The following is an 11,474-nucleotide window of genomic DNA, read 5'->3' as shown; positions in this document are numbered from 1 at the left end:
ATGGATGGATGGATGGATGGATGGATGGATGGATGGATGGATGGATGAGTAAAGAGCATTAAGGCATATGCATGTGAAATGAAGGAGTGTAATTATACGCTGTTGGATGTAAGTGTTTAATTCACTCGCTGCCTCCCTCAGATTTTGTGGTTATCCCAAGCTCATGCCTTTAAGAAAACTGCTCATAAAATGTCAAACAGTGTCTGCATGTGGATATAATTAAAATCCAAGCATGAACACACAATTATTTGAAACTTGTTTCTTCCAGCTTCCAAGGCCTCTGAGGCCAGGCTGCAGAGAGCATAGTGAGATCTGATTTAAAATTATTCACTGTATCGTGAGTTCCTGACAGGTTATTATTAATTTTAATGACTTCTGTTTTTCCTAAAGGAAGGCTGCTTTGGTTTTGGCAGCTCTTAGCATTACTTACAGCAGCCTGGGCGTACGGATCCTGGCAGCAGAGAAGAAGGGAAATGCATGGACAGGTTACAAAGGCCAAGCAGAAAATCTGTCTAAGCCTGTAGGAGGAAAAGGTTATGCTGAATCCCTTCTGTCCAGCACAGACCAAATGTTTCTTTGGGGTCTAGGGATCTGCAGCAGATGAAGGAGAAGATAGGGTCGATATTCCTGCCCCAAACTACAGAGAGCACACAGGGTTTGTCAGGAACAGGTGAGAGGAGTGTGGGGGGGGTGAGATAGGAATCAGAATTGCCCGAGGAGCATGCGAGAGGCAACAGGGCCAAGATGCTGTTGTCATTAACCACCATGACGAGGCTAAAAAGACTCACAGGTTGGGACGTGGAGGTGCCTCGTGGCAGTGCAGGGTGGGATTGCTGGAGCTCATGTTGCGCTGGGGCTTTTAGGTTCTGCTTGTTGGTACTTGCTGGAACAGCAGCTGTAATGCTGCTGCTGAAGGCTTCATGGCATCAGGGCCCTGGTCCAGAGAGGTGCATGTCTCACACACACGGCCCATATTTGATGCTCGCACTCCCAGCTGTTGGCAGGACTTGGTCTCAAATTCAAAGCGAGGATCACAGCTGAGCCTTGTGCCAGGCAGTTATGGGTCCTTCACTGTTCAGGTGCTGACAAAGGTTGGCACAGTGAGCAGAGAAAGGACCCAAGCCTCATCAACTGAAGATGGAATTGTTCTGCTTTCTCCACACTGCAGTAAGGAGAAACAAGGCAAGAATCCAAAGTCCAATCACAAGCTTCAGAACCAAATCCTGAATTACCTAATCTACGTGGAAAAGCAATATTCTCCATTTTTCCAGGCTGTGCAATGCCTTTACTCTTCTCAGCATGAATGCAAGAGCTCACCATGGTCTGCTGGGTGCTGTTGGATGCTACAGAGTCAAGCTTACTGTGGTTCTCCCTGCTGGCTGGGTGGCTGAGGCACACACAGGGTGCCTACTGCTGTTTTATTTTACAAGTGGTCTTCAAACAGCATCAGAGAACCAAAGTGGAGAACGACTGAGTTCTGAGCTGTCCTTACTCCTAAATGGAGGGATGCAGTCCAGCTCCTTCTGCTCTGTGATCTGGTCTGGAGTCATCAAGATGGCTCAGATCTGCCACCACACAGCTTCAGCCCAACACCGGAGAGGAGAGATGCACAGGTCACGTTTGGCAGCTTTACCTTCTGCCATCCCACAGCAAATGAGCCATTTCAACATGATGTCCATGCAGAGCTAAAAGGGATTGACACAATTTAGTGCGGACCAGCGTTGATGGTTGGACTAGATGGACTAGACTTTTCCAATCTTACTGGTTCTATGATTCCATGATTATTTGGGGAACTGAAGGGACCTTTTTGGGGAATTGGTTTTCCTTCCAAACCAGAAACTGCTTGCCTCCTTGTCTTAGGCACTGTGAGTCGTTGCATTCCTGCATTGCTCCAGCAGCTGAGAATCCACCCCTCAAACCTGAAACTCACATCGGGATTAAAGCATGGGCTGTTCTGCCCCATTGCAGAATGGAGCCCCATCTCTTCTGCATCCTATACGAGCTTGCGACTCAAGGATGGGGAAAAGCTTCTTTTATCCTGGAGGAATTACAAGAGATCAATGCCAAATGTGAGTTTCTGAGTCTTTTTGGCATGCAGCTCTCTGTGGCCTGTCAGACATGAACCTGATTGCATTACCTTGCTGGATTTGTTTATCCTGCCGTGCCAGTAGAGATGCTGATGGTGTGTTGTTCTGGGTTTATTTGCTTTTTCTGTTGTTGTTTTTTTGTTCTTTCTCTCATTTTAATTTTTTTTTTTTTTTTTTTTTTTTTAACTTGAATTTTGCAAGCATTAAAGGCTTTACAGTGCTTGAATAACTTGAAATTGGATTTTCAATCCCTGCAAAGCTCCTGCAGAGGTACAGATCTGGCCCAGGTGATTTTAACCTCCAATTAGTCTGGCAGTAGAAGCTCAGCACCCAGCCACAGCAGGACACATGGGGCCTTACCTCTTACAGCACACAAGTGCAAAATTCCCAAGGGAATCCATGGGTTGACACTTCAATAAAGGTGGTATTTATTTCCAACACCTCTGAGCCAGCTCTGGAAGATCTGAATGTCTGCGCCGCATCTGTGCTGAGAGGACAAACCCAACACACTGCAAGGACTTCAGGGATGTCAGAAATAACAGTCAGTGAGAGTTGCATCGCTTTGGGGATGCAGTGACCCTACTACAACGAACCCCATTACTGATTTGTAAGGCACCAAACGGTCGACGAGCCCTCACAGTGAGCATCACAGCCGTGCAGAAGTCGGGGGGTGGGGGGGGCTCACTTCCCTGAGGTTTTCAGCCTTATCTTCATGCCACGGTGCTCCTGTTGGGGTCGTGCTGCGTTTCACGCTGCAGGTGGAAGCAGTGCCACGTTCTGCCCGGATCCGTGGGTCTGCAAGGAAGAAGATGCTGCAGTTAAACAAGGGAACAGGACACGTTTTGCTACTTTTTTTTTTCTAGCTGTGCAACAGCGAGAAGGAGGGAAAGCAACAGCCGGGCTGTTCCACAGCTCTGTACCTTTACTGTGCGTTTGCTGCCTCCTGGTGCCTGCAAAGTGAGGAACTGCTGCGGTTTCCCTCTGCACAGGCAGCACAGGCACTGAGATCCAGACATGCAACTTCCCACCTGACACATATCCAGTCTCAGACATTTGGGGCTATCCGATAGCAAATTGGAGCCAACCACCAGGAGCATCCCTGCCCGTGAATGCACAGAGATGAGATATATATTTAAGTTAATGACAGTGTTTAAGTTAATAATTTTTACTCAGTTAATAACGTTTTTCAAGTTAATAACGATACTTAATAACCACAAACTATTTTGTAGCCCAAGATTCCCCAGCAGCAACCAGGGGAGAAAATCATGGGCAGCAGAGCTCAGAGCTCCTCCTGGTGAACTGCTGCCCTTCTCCATGCTTTGGCTGAGGACATTGAGTTGTCCCTACTGGCTGTTGGTGGCTGGTCGTGGATTTATGACCCACCACAGCATGCCCTTGGATAGTTCCAAATCATCTGCATCAAGAGCTTTACAAAGGCTGCCGTGTCATTCCATTGTAGGTAAGGCATCGAATGATTTTTGCCTTGAAATAAGAAGTTAGGGGTGACCTGTAGCCCCTCTCTGCTGCCTGAGTTCAGTGAAAGCAGTGGATCATAGAATCATAAAATCCTTAGAGTTGAAAGGGAGCTTTAAAGGTCATCTGGTCCAACTCTCCTGCAACAAACAGGGACATACGTGGCTAAATCAGGTTGCCCAGGACCTGATCCAGCATTGCCTTGACATTCTCCAGGGATGGGGCATCAACCACATCTCCAGGCTAAAGATGGACCTTCCCATGTGAAACTACACGTGTTATCGTTCTGGTTTCATCTCTTAAACCCATGCCAGCAAAGTCACGCTCCATCCCTGGAGACATTCAGGTCAGGCTGAATGGGCTCTGAGCACCTGATGGAGCTGTGGGTGTCCCTGTTCATTGCAGGGGAGTTGGACCAGGTGGCCTTGAAGGCTCCCTTCCAACTCAAACGCTTCTATGATTGTATTCTAGGATTCCAATCGAAGTGTAAGGTCCATTTCAAAGAAGAAATGAGTTTCACGTCTTTGCCAAGCAATGATCTGAAGGCACACTCTGTGGGTTTCCAGTTCCATAAGCAATTTGGAGCTGTTGGGATTTTGTGCCGAGTTTCAATTTCAACCCAGATTCCCAAGACACTGTCCTGGTTTTCATGGAAGGGGAAATAACGTTGGGATTCGGGCTGAAAATGAACACAGCGTTCTGATGGAGGCTGTCTAACTCCAGCTATCTCCAGCAAGCCATCTGATTGCAAGAACATCCCCTGTAGCAAGCAAAAAGAAGAGATTTTTGGTCTTTGTGAGATTTGTGTTGTTGGCCTTGGGAGCACAAGCTGGCTATGCTGCTGAAACCAGTTGTGTTTCATGGGCTGCCCAGAAAGCAGTTTGCTTGCAATCAGTGGCAGGAAAACCCAATCTGCTTTGTTTTGGAGGTGGGTAACAGCTATAAATTGAGTTTAACTGGCCAGCCTGCTTCCTATTGTTCCCATTCAAGGGCAAAGCCAGGGGAAGCCCAGATGAAAAGCTCTGGGTACAACAAAACAGAAGGCAGACGAGGTGAACGTCAAGGTCAAAGACAGGAGATTCCTCATCTCTGCCAATAGGACAGCTTCATTTCTGTGCTCTCAGCACAGGACTTTGCTTTCAATCTGCATCTGAGCCTCTTTTAGCCACAATGCTGTGAGTATCATTGCGCTGGTTAAGCAGGATCTGCACTCCCATTAAACCCACACCTATTTTCATCGAATCACAGAACCATTAAGGTGGGAAAAGGCCACCAAGATCATCGAGTCAGTCTCCCAGTCTCCAATTCCACACGCAGTCTGAACTCCTCTTATCATTATTTTACATTGCGGAAAGCAATCAGCAATGAAACCTCGTTTTGCACCAGCCGAACCTCCAACCGTTTTGCTAAATTTTGTCTTTGTCAAACTGTTCAATCTTTGCTAAATTAGCGGCAGAGCAGCGCTGCTCAAGCACAGAGGAAAGCGCAGAGCCCACCGAGGGGGTTTTGCAGGCATTTCCACACATGCTGTCGCAGCGATTGGCGCTGGGGGCTTCACCCCTCCTTCCTTTTCATCTCTTTTCTTGCCTTATGCAGCCCCTCCTCTGCACAAAGCTCTCCCAGCTGGCCAGGGGACATTTTCCAATAGCTGTCATGCAGACGCCCGCTGTCCTCGCCGCTCCTCCTCCTCCTTCCTCCGAAAACAGAATATTTCACATGCATTTTGAAGATCAGGCCAGATCGCTGTCTCTGGGGCAGGAATAGCTCATTTCTCATTGTCTCTGATTGCATCTCAAGTGTCTGGTTTTGTGCAGGAAAGACAACAGGTTTCCTTAATATTTTCTATGTAGGAAAAAAGCGTTTCTTTTGTCTCCAGGAGAACAAAGAAAACGTGAGCGCACTGTTTGAACAGGGAGGGCCGAGCCATCCCCAGGGTAAAGGCTCTGCCTTCATGGAGTGACATGCAGAAGAAATTTGGCTCGGAGTGTGTAATCACCACCCGAATTAATGACAAAATGGGGTTTCTTTGGATGGGGCTGAATAGCGCAGCTGCGGCAATTATCTCGTCACTCATCAGAACGATGACAAAATTAGTTCCAGATATAAAACCAGACAACGGAGGCAAGACACCTATGGTTTATTTGTTTTCCCAGCTAATGACACTGGAGGTTGCCTTTCTGTCCCCATATGTTTCTTGCAGTACATCAGCAAAGCCCAAGGGTTCAGGCCTGGGCACTGTTTGCGTCCATTCGCTTTGTTTTGGGAAAGCTGTTGCAGCTCTACCTGAGCTCCAGCCCTTAATGCAGAGTCTGGCCCCATTGCTGTCCCCCTTGCTAAGGACAGAGAGAGAAGCATCATCACCTGGATCGCAGGGTGCACAGATCCTGATCCCTCTCTGGGGACCTACAGCCGTATCATGGCATAGGTTGGAGTGCTCCATCCCTGGGGGTGTCCAAGGCCATGGATGGGGCCCTGGGCAACCTGAGCTGGAAAGGAACAGCCAGCCCATGGGAGGAGATGAGGCTGGGGAGACTTTAAGGCCCCTTCCAACCCAACCACGCTGTCATTTTATGGTTCTGGGGTAATTACCAGCTTCACGATGCTGGTAATAACCAAGATGAGCGATATTATTTTGGGGGAAAAATGAATACAAAGGGCTCTTTTGAGTGAAAAAGGAGAAGGAAGCCACGAAAAAGCACTGTACCATAAGACCGAGACATTTTTTTTGCCTGTTTATTAGGCTTACAGACAAAATTCCCCTTCTGTGCTGCCTGCCGAGGGCTATTGGCAAGAAGCTTTATTGCCAGGCAAATTGGCAGCAAAACTGCCCCAAAAGCTGGAGAAATGATTTTGATTCAGGGGATCGAACCGCAGGGGACCAACAGTGAAATGCAGCACACTGGGCACTCTTCCACCTAAAAGCCATTACCAACCAGCCCCTCTGCTGGAGCATCCAGAGCTTTTTGCACAGGAGCACTGAGTCTCTCAGATCCTGCTGTGCTCTCATTACACGGAGGTGATGGATTTTGCTTCCCTGATGCATCTGAGAGTGTATCAGTGATGCTGTGAGCTGGCATCCTTCTCCTTCCCATTCTCCCAGCTCCACTTTGAACGTGTCCATGTCACCTTGGCCAGGTTTTGCCCCAAGGCTGATGGCAGAGTGAGCTCAGTAGGCACTTCCATAGAATCATACAATGATTTGAGTTGGAAGAGACCCTTAAAGGTCACCTGATCTGATTCTCTGCAGTGAACAGGGACACCCACAGCTCCATCAGCTGCTCAGAGCCCCATCCAGCCTGACCTGATGTCTCCAGGGATGGGGCATCCATCACCTCTCTTGGCAGCCTGTGCCAGTGCCTCACCGCCCTTATCACTAAGAGCCATTTTCCTTATAGCCAGTCTAAATTTCCCCTCTTTTAGTTTGAAATCATCTCCTCTTGTCCCATCCCCAAACGTCCCCTGTGTATTCAGCACTGCACCTCAAATACATCGTAAAGTCTTTAGGCTGAGTTTTGGGGGGTGTTTAGCTGAGTGACCACATGTGTCAGCTGAGATACAGCTGCATCTGATGCTGGGGAAAGGAGCTGCTAGACGCCTTTTCTGTTTTCATTTAAAATATCTGTGGGAAAGAAAGCTTTTACGTGAGGAAAGATTGCAATAGCTGCTGCTCATTCACCACAATCTCCCTTTGAAGGAGGTTTGTAAGAAGCTGAGTAGAAAAGGCCGCGAGCTTCTTAAAGATTTATTATTATTACTATTATTCAGAGGCACGCAGAGCTGCTGCTCAGATGGAATTGAAATTCCAGCTTCGCCTGCATGCCCTGCTTCCCTGCACGAGCAGCTCCCAGGGACCATTTTGTGCATTGTGCTGCCAGCTGACAGGCAGAGCCGCATAAATAACCCAGCTGCTGCTACGCATGACTGCCAGGAAAGGGCTGACAAAGCCCCTTCCCCACTTAAAGCTGGAGAGGGCAAGCCAGAGCGCTGGGAAAACCCTTGGGAACAGGCTGCCTGCTCTGCTCCATGCCTCGTTTCTGGGGGAACGGGCAAAGCAGCCGCCAGTCAAACACTGCTGACCTCGGGTGACAGCGCAAAGCGCATTTGCTCCGTGGGATTTAACTCGGCTCGGATGGCTTGTGGGCGATGAGACGGCTGTTGTGTTTGGGGTGAAATAGGAAAAAGCATCACTCGGTGTGAAAGGACCAGCAGCACAGCCCAGCCAGCCCGTCTGTGGGGTCTGGGGAGGGTTTTATGCCTGTGCACCGGGTGTTTCAATCTCTCTGCTGGTGTATTGGTATTACTGCTCTTACTGATGATGAATAAATTAGTGCCTAGGGGATCCCCACTAAGGTATTGCACTGTTGCATTTAGTGCTGAGACACCCGCTGAGAAATTCTGTTCCTGCTGCCACTGCTGTCACGCCAGTGGGCAGTAAATCATGGTCCTTTAGAGGAGGATGGTGCTGGTTTATTGCAATACAGTTACACAATTCCTTAGGTTGATGCAAGCGAGGTTTGAGACAAAGCAGAGTTGAAACCCAGGCCTGCACACCAAATCCCACTGCTCTTCCCCAGCTCAGCAACTCCCCATTTCTCATTCCTTCCCCCCCACCCTCCTCCTGATCCCCTGCTGCAAAGATGCTCTAGGTGTCCCATTCCCTGAGCCCCAGGGTCATTTTGGAAGGGAAATGAATGCTGGAAGAGGCTGGGGATGATGCAAGACCTGGAGGTGCTTAAGTCATGGAGAAGTCGGCTCCAGCCAAACCCCTCCAATGCTCAGCATTCAGCACATGAAGTCCTCCAGCGTACACCAGCCAAAAAGCAGATTTGGGGCCAAAATGACTGATTTCAAGTCACTGTTGTGTAAGACCTGTGGCCAAAGCACCTCCTACAGGGAGACTCAGCAGCTGCCTGTGTGCAACACCAATGCTGTGCCTTCCCCATGGGCTCTCCATGACTGGGTCTTGCTTCCAGATGCTTTCTCCCAAGTCTCTTAAGGCTGTTCAGTTCATGAAAAGCTGAAAGACTGCTCACTGGGGTTGAAGGAGAGTTTCTCTGAAGCCTGCCCAGCAGCTCTGATTCCTGGTGGAGATTTCCCCAGCCTTTATACAACATGCGGCACAGTTTCACTCTCCAGCTGCAACTGTCCTAGAGGTAGGAAGAAATTATTAGTGAATCAAGATTTATGGCTTGTTACACCCGTTTGCTGCATAGCTCACAAGAATAGCTTGGAACGGAGAAGCTTTTCTTCCCAAGGTTGGATTTCAAGCTTTATTTTGCCCTAGGCCAAGGGGCAGCACATTGACCAAATACATTTTCCCCCTTCCAAATCTTTGGAACCACATATTTGATTTGCAAGAAATCCTTTTCTGCGTGGTTTCACAGCTGATCAAGGTAGAGCAAGCTGTAAAATGAGCTGTATTCCTCTGATTTGTCTTGGTAACAGTGGGACATGGCAGCTCGTGAGCGCTGAATGCAGACATGCAGAGAAGCTTGCTGAGCGCACGGCCGAGTGCTGTAGATCATGAGGATGCGTGCCCAAAATCAAACCAGTGAATAAACTGCTCAGGGGGTACAACGTGTTCAAACCCATACATCACTGAACAAAAGCTGGGAGCTGAGCCTGGTGCAGGACGTCGGCTGTTGGCTTTGTCCCACTCACGGGACCCCCACTGGTTCCCAAGGCCCCACCATGGAACGGGGCTGCGAGCTCAGCCTTCCTCCTGTGCACCAAAGCAGGGTGGAGGAAAAAAAACCAGACCACTGCTGGCTTGCATTATCACCTGTGCTTTCACAGATGATGTCCTATGAGATTAAGTTTAATTTCTCATAGAAGGTGAAGGAAATTGCAGCTCAGCATTTGCTGATCAGCCCCCTGGCTTCCCACTGAGCAAGCCGAATCAGAAAAAAATAGCTTTCCAAATGATATCATCGTTGTTTCCTTCCCCTGACCCCAGCTGCTGACAAACAGAGTGTGGTGCTGCTTTGCTGAAAGCTGGGAAACCTGGTGGGTATGTGGTCATGTCATACAAGGGGTCCGAAAGGGAATAGAAAGGCAGTGGTGACTGCAGGTTGGAAACGAGTGATGGGAGGGTCTGAAGGTATAGAAGTCCTCTGTAGGAGAAGCAAGGGATTAAGAGGAATCAGGTCTCTGTTATCACTGCACCATTTCTGATTTCTTCTTGTGTAGGAAAGGAACAGCACTGGACTGAGTGTGGTGGTGGGTTGGAAGCAGTTGAAGATGTTGGCATTGGCAGCATGAATACATCAGTTATATGAAATGTTGGCAAAGGAGATGTAAAGCTTAGGCAGATTTTCCCTTGCTGACATCCCTGGCCTTGTCAGCTCACAGCCTCGCTGAGCCAGAAACCTTTGCAAGCTGGAAACAGAATCCATCAGTGGAAATGCCAGAGAAATTCTGGCTGTTTTGGAGGAAAAGTGCAGGACAAGAGGAAGGAAATGGTTTCAGAGAGACAGAAACATCTCCTGGGAGTCCGTTCAGCAGAACAAAATTAAGAGAGGTGCACCAACACCAACACAGCTCTCTCATTATTCTGTGATTCTATGATATCATTGAAAAGCCCTGAAAAATTTTCCAGTATGATGCAATGAAGTTAAAGCAAATTTAAGCATGCTGACAAATTCGCTTTCTTCAGGCACCGTTTGTGCTCTCCAGGACCACCAGCTGAGGAGCTCTGCTGTGTACAGGGATGCTCTTGGCCCACACATTTCGCCTTTGAAGGCAGTACGTTGCCTGGAGTTGCAGCTTCTCCCCGGTCTGATGGTTGAGGCCAACAGGTAGAGACTTGAGAACAAGCTGGAAAGCTTTAGGAACTGCTGCTGCTGACTTAAATCATGTATTAGGAAGTGTTTCCCCAGGCAGCATTCAGAGGAGACTCCTGGAAGGGCGAAGCACGGTGCAGGGAAGGATTTGAGCCCTGGAGGAAGCGGGCTGGGAGAGGTGGGAAGCTGTTCCTTGAGATAACAAGGTGCAAGGAGGCCACACAGCAAGCACAGCAGGTCCTGGCTTCCTTGGTGCATCTGAGGCTGGAATATCTGTGTCAAAGGGAAGGAAGGAGATGGGTGTAGGGTCGGTTGCTTCCAGGAGTGAAGGCCACCCAGCAGGAGGACATCTCTAGTGCTGAGATGGAGGTGGATGTGGTCAAGTAGCTGGGAAGGAGCAGGTCTCAGAGGTTTGGGGTTGTGGGACTCAGAGAGGCTACACTGTTTCCATCCTTGGAAGTTTTCAAGACAAGATTGGATAAAGCCCTCAGCAACCCCGTCTGGCCTCATAGCTGACCTTGCTGGGAGCAGGAGATTGGGATAGAGACCTCATAAGGTTCCTTCAATCTGAATTTCCATACAACTCTTAAGGCATATCCAGAGTGTTCTCCACTTGTAGAGTCTTTCCAGAGCATCCAGAGGTTACAGGAAGGAAGCTAGCACACCATTCCTGACAATTATTTCCTGTTTTTCATCAGAAAAGAAAAAACAAAACCCCACAATGTAAATCTGACATTGTCAAAATGCTGCCTCCAACTTCCAGGGTCACGCTGTGAGTAAACAGAGATCTGAATTTGATTTCACGGAGCCAGACAGAACAGCACCAGGAACTGAAGGTGAACAGATTAAAAGAAAGAAAGAGGAAAAAAAAAAGAGTTGATGTCTTCGTTCATCAAGAAGTACAGCACCTGGAGACGTCCCAGACCACGTGGGGATGAAGAAGCCATGGCACTGAACTACCCCAGGGACAGTGCTTCCCCCATTCAGCAGCATACGTTTCCCTGCTCCAACTACCCATGAAAAAGTCCAAGGCAACTTGAGCAGTTAGCACCAACAGCCCCAAATTCAGCTTTCCATGCCTACGTGGGGTAATGAGTCCCTTCCAACTCATTGTACTCTATGATTCCGTACC

This window comes from Lagopus leucura, unplaced genomic scaffold, assembly GCF_019238085.1.
Source record: "Lagopus leucura isolate 7727_CA_CO unplaced genomic scaffold, USGS_WTPT01 Super-Scaffold_100004, whole genome shotgun sequence".
NCBI classification, from domain to species: Eukaryota; Metazoa; Chordata; class Aves; order Galliformes; family Phasianidae; genus Lagopus; species Lagopus leucura.
This window is presented reverse-complemented; position numbering follows the sequence as displayed.